This window comes from Eucalyptus grandis, chromosome 5, assembly GCF_016545825.1.
Source record: "Eucalyptus grandis isolate ANBG69807.140 chromosome 5, ASM1654582v1, whole genome shotgun sequence".
Classification (NCBI taxonomy): Eukaryota; Viridiplantae; Streptophyta; class Magnoliopsida; order Myrtales; family Myrtaceae; genus Eucalyptus; species Eucalyptus grandis.
Window position 1 is genome coordinate 39285614 of NC_052616.1, and position 6239 is coordinate 39291852.

Consider the following 6239-nt stretch of genomic DNA (forward strand, 5'->3'; position numbering starts at 1 on the left):
GTGTGGAGGAAGGAGTGATGGCGGTGCGTCCATGCCTCGGTCCTTGGATGTGCATAGAACATGCATCCCTGGGTCTCCGAATGTGCTCACCTTGGTCCCTAGACATGCGCAAGGAGGGGCATCTCTCTTGTCCCGTATCACCTAGGGAGAGAGTTCCGAGCCGCCTTATAAGGTAATGGGACCTCTAATTGTACACACACGTTTTCTTGGGGTAGTACGGGCTGCCCTAAGAAATGCGTAGTGTTCAAAGCGGACAATATGTGTACAGCCCTGAAAACTTAAAGTTACGTGTTTCTTAGCACGTTGAGTGAAGCAGAAATAACATTGGCATGGCAACAAGAAAGAATTGCAAACCTTGAGGCACGACTTCAAGAAGCTGAGAATACTCCCAAAGAGCTTAGAGAAGAGTTGAAGGATGCTCAACATAAGTTGCAAAAGAAAGAAATCATAAATTGCATCAAGTTAGTCAGGCTCATACAATTGGTGATACTATGAAACCTGAAGAAGTATTACGGGGAAACACATGTGATACTTCTCATTCCAAAGGAAAGTCTCGGTTCGATTCACAGATAGCATATGAAGTTTCTGGCATGAATATCAGTTTTGATAAAGTATCAATGGAAGGTAATTGTTCCTACAAAGGTCAAGCTCTCAATGATGACTGTTGTGTTCATAACTGTAGTTTTTTTGTCCCAGTGATGAGAAGGAAAGAGGCTAACCTTAGGGGAAACAGGTGCAGTCCGAGACTGCAGGCATTGGAAAAGAATTCGTCTGCATAACTGTCTTTCTCTGGACAAGAGGAGAATGTTGAACATGGGACATTCGGTGGGGAAAGAGAAGGCAAAGTGTCAACTGCGGTATCCAACCTCCTGATGGATAAGAAGTATGGGAGGAAGAGGGGGGCCTTTGCAATGAAAGTGACAAAAGAGGACTGCAATGAGGTCATTAAAACCGTTGTAAGAAAAAGAAAAAGAACTCCTGGTTGCAGAAGAAAAAATACCTCATAAGGGAAGCAGCATGACCCTACTTTGACAATGCAACGAGCAACTAATGTTTTTTCCTTTGAAACTTCTAACGAATCTCATCCACCATGCAGACCATATTCACCTTCAAAAGCAGCTAAAGTTACGGAAAAATCGGATGCTTTGGTTACTAGTAAAGATGCTAAGCTTGTTAAATGTGGTATTATGGTGGATGCAACTAACAGAAGTAAGACGCAGAGTGGTGCACGTTCTACATACGTCCGAGGATCAAGGCGCGGACACACCGCCATCCCTCCTGCTTGCACAAAGCCAATAAACCACCATCTATATCTATTTGTTTCGTAGTCTGACATTTTATAAAATCCTTCAAAACAAGTTGGTGGGAGAATATGAGGTGGATCCCTACCTCGCAACTGTCTCGAATTGAAGTTTCTGGCTCATATTTGGCTTGCTATTCATGCATTCCAATAGCATTTTTGTTCTCCCCATCAACCTCATCGAGATTGCATTATAGCTCATCTACATAGGGATTTTCTATTACTATGCTCCAAACCAGCAAAGAGCATATGCTCGATATTCATTGATTCATTCATATTTCTTATCTAGGTTCTTTGAGATTTACCTTTAAAATTGTCTTATTGATAGCTATTCTATCTATACCATGATATTTGAATAGAAATCTATTGATAAATGTTCTACTTATGCATGTTGGCACTCCAATGTCCAAAAACTTAATTCTACAAACATTTATTCTATCCTAGGCACGTTGACAAACTTCTGAATATTACAATTAATTATTTCTTTTTGGCAGAAGAAGGTGATTTATTGGCTTTGCGCAGGGAGGAGGGATGACAATGCGTTCGCGCCTTAGTCCCCGAACGTGCACAGAACGTGCGCCCCTCGATGCTCGAACGTACGTAGGGAGGGGCATGTCTCTAGTCCCATATCACCTAGTGTGGCACCCCTCGATGGCCCTTGATTCGTTAGGGTCGCCACAGTTCGCTTACATTTCCCTTTCCCTAATAACATGTCACTCTGATACAACTTCAATTGCAGTGGGTCCATATAACCTGGGGGTTTACATTTTTTAGATCGGTCCCTTGCGCAATTCATATAACGGAAGCATATCCAACAACTCCCTTCCCTATATTCAGAAAATGATGCACACCAACTAAACATTTATAGGTAAAAGCCGAATACTTTTATTTACTTAAACCAGATGGACATCATTCATCGGTACATCAAAATGCCATGGTTTTCTATACATGGCTATACTTCAACAGATGACTGACATCTCCTCCAACAATCGTATACTTAAAGTCCATTGATCAATGTCGGCGTCCAAAAGTTTATTCATTTGCTATCCTCCTTCTCGCGGTCATATCCAACCACTTGATCCATCTACTGGTGGCAGTGGCAGTAGGGGAATCTTATCTAGTCTGAAATGTTAATCCCCAAAAGGGGTAAGTACAACCACTCAGCAGTAAAGATCCACCAAACTACTCATTGCATCATACAGAACAATCAAGGTATCATAACAAAGCACGTATCATTCATGCATTCAAGCATAACTTACCTTGCAGCCATGCATATGTCATCATGTCATATGTGCATATACCATCATACATTCATCATCAAGCATTCATGCATATATCACCATGCCATATGTGCATATACCACCATGCACTCATCATCAAGCATTCATGCATATATCACCATGCCATATGTGCATATACTACTATGCACTCATCATCAAGCATTCGTGCATATCCATGCCATATGTGCATATACCGCCATGCAATCATATATATCTCACCATGCCATCGTGCATATATCACCATGATTCATATCATTCATGCTATCAAGCATACATCACCATGAGATCCATTCATGCCTTCATGATCGCATTTTCAATATCAAATAGTATTAATTTATTTCATAAGCAGATCGTGCATCATGCAATTGCATACACCTATGCATATGATTCATTTTCAATTCTTATCTTTCACAAGGATCTCATCATTTTTTCTTCCCATGAACCCATGTTTGCATCCCACAATTTATCGCTCGCATCCAACTAGGCATCGCGAGGAACCTCCAAGCATGTATTCAAAATACAACCATGCATCCGGCACCCCCACATTTCGGGCATCTCGTATTCTAACTGGCATCACGAGGTATCCCCTCGACACACACCTCCGAGGCTTCCGAGATTACGTACTATATACCACCGGGCATCTCGAAACTCCCGAGGACATTCGGGCATGTATCGTAATACAACCGGGCATCTGGCACCCCCACATTATGGACATCCCAACACTCTCGGGGCATCGTCGGCTCACACCTCCGACAGTGTCATCATCATCATAATTTGTATTCACATTTATGTCTCAATATCAACATGGCACATGATGTAATAATGCCAATGATTGGAATCAGCCTTTTTAAAATCATATAATATGCATTGGGAAAAATATTATTTGATGCAATGGTTTTGAGAAACTTTATTGAATTCATGAAAATCCATAAATCTTTTGATGTCATATGATATGCATGAATGTCACCACATGATTGCATGAATAATAATCCAAGATATCACAATTTATCTAGTAGATCAATAACCTGTAAATAGAACAGCTTTTTAGCTTAAACAGAATGGGTGTTGTTTATGAAAAATTTTGGAAAATTAGTAAACGATGGAAATTAATTCTGAAAATTTAACACATTGTAAATAAGATCTAAGAAAACATATTTTGTGAAAAACACCATATCAAACAAGGCTTCACAGAATACGTACAGGTCCATGCATCACCGAAAAAAGGATTTTAACATCATACATGCACAGTTTTGAAAACAATTTCGATTAAACCCTTAAATAAACTCAGAAAATTCTGAAATTTTGACATGTTGTATTTAAGACCTAGAGGTACAAGTTTCATCAAGAAATCATAGTCCAATTCGTTATTTATTAAAAGGTAGGGTTAATACCTTGAAAAACCCCAAACTGATACACTTGTGACAAATTTACCCTAAACTATTTTTTTTACCACAAAAAACCCTAAACTAGTATACCTTTGACAAATTTACCCCAAACTGGTACACTTGTAATAAATTTATCCTCAGTTAGTTTTTGTTAAATTTTACCGTTAAAATATTAAGTTAAATGACATGTGACAGTTGATTGATATACCAATTTGGGATTTTACGCTCCATTTGTCATAGTTTACAATTTTTGTAATTTTTTTGGTGATATTAATCTAATTTAGCGGAGGGTATATTTGTCACAAATTTATCAATTCGGGGTTTTTTATGGTCGAATAAATTAGTTTTGGGTAAATTTGTCATAAATGTACAAGTTTAAGGTTTTTATGGTTAGTCGGGGTAAATTTGTCGCGGGTGTGCCAGGTTTGGAGTTTTTTATGGTAAAAAAAATAGTTTGGGGTAGATTTGTCACAAGTGTACCAGTTTGGGGTTTTTCAGGGTATTAACCCTAAAAGATAAAATCAATTTACTTTTCCTATTCTCTATATCGTTTTCCAGATCTACCCATGTTGAAGAAAAAAATCGTTTCCTTGGTCATTATTGATCCATTTACTCTGAAATTTCAGTATGTTGTTCCTCATAATATTACCTACAACTTTCATTAAAGACACACGATCAAATTTTAACTGTATGATTTTATAAAAATCCCAAAATCATATTAGGTTGAAGCAGCGTTTTCCCAGATCCAGTTCCTTCAAAAGACAACGATTTCACCAATCTATTTTTGTTCATTTCCTATAAATTTTTTTTATGTTCTACCTCTGGATGTCCTTTACAACTTTTGTTAAGAAATCAAAGTGAAATTTCAACAAGAAGGTTACTTTACAGACCACGAAACCACTGAAGGTCACCACGATGAATTTCAGATCTAGTCTCTCCAAAGAAAAATCATTTCACTAACCATTTCTTGTTCGTTTTGCCTCAAATTTTAATATGTTGTTCTTCAAGGTGTTCTCTAAAACTTTTTTGAAGAAATAGATTAAAGATTCCGACTAAAAAGTCACATGCAACACACAAACTCAAGAATGGTCAAACTGGTCTCTCCAGAAACAGCATGCATGGCCAACGAATCTCTCTCCATAGCTCCGAAATTTCATCCCATCTACCACAACTAGGACTTACCATCTACTACACATACACACAGCAATGTAAATGGTAGGTTTTAGAACTTCACTTGCCTCAAATCAAAGGAAAACACAACAAGAACGACAGTGGGACTAGGCGGGCTCGACGGCGTCTCCTCTTCCTCTCTTCCTCTCTTTCTCCCTTTTGGTTTCCTCTCAAACTCTCTCTTGGTCTCACTCTCTCTTTCTCTTGGCAACCATCTCTCTCTCAATCTGCCCTCTTCTCTCTCCCCTTTTCTTCCTTTCACCCTCATGATTACTAGGTAATCATTTGATTTGCATGAAGATTGACACTTGGATAACCCTTCATGCCACTTGTTTCATCTCCCTCGCCGCTTGTCATTTTTCATGCAAGTTGATGGGCCTCCTTTGGGCCGGGCTTCTTCTCCTTTGGTCGATAGCCCCTTGGGGGCTTCTTGGGCCGGGCCTCTTGGCCCACTTTGGGTCCAACACATTTGAGTCTAAAGTCCAACTTAAATGGCCCAAGTTTATTTTTTATTTTTTTAATAATACATCTTAATCCTCATTTAAATAAATGCCTAATTGCATAATAAAATGGCCAAAAGACTTTGTGACATTAATCCATAAAATCAAATCTATAAAGTGCATAGTCAAGAACAAAGTCTTCTTTATCAAATAGCACCAACATTGATCATCCTTTAACATAAGATGTATTTCTACCCAAATAATTCTCCATTAAAATACTCGGCATTAACCTATTAAAATTCTTTGGTCCAAAGGCCATAACATAAATCAATAACACTTCCATCACCTATACATGGTTCTTGGTATATCTAGGGGTTGTCATGAAATTTTGGGATGCCACACCTAGGGAGGGAGTTCTGGGCCGCCTTATAAGGCAATGGGACCTCTAATTGTACACGCGCGTTTTCTTGGGATAGTATGCACTGCCTTGAGAAACACGCAATGTTCAAAGCGGACAACATATGTACAACCCTTAACACTAAACATTACATACTTCTCAGCACATTGAGTGAAGCAGAAATAACATCAGCATTGTAGCAACAAAGAATTGTAGACCTTGAGGCACGACTTCAGGAAGCTGATAATACTGCCAAAGAGCTCAAAG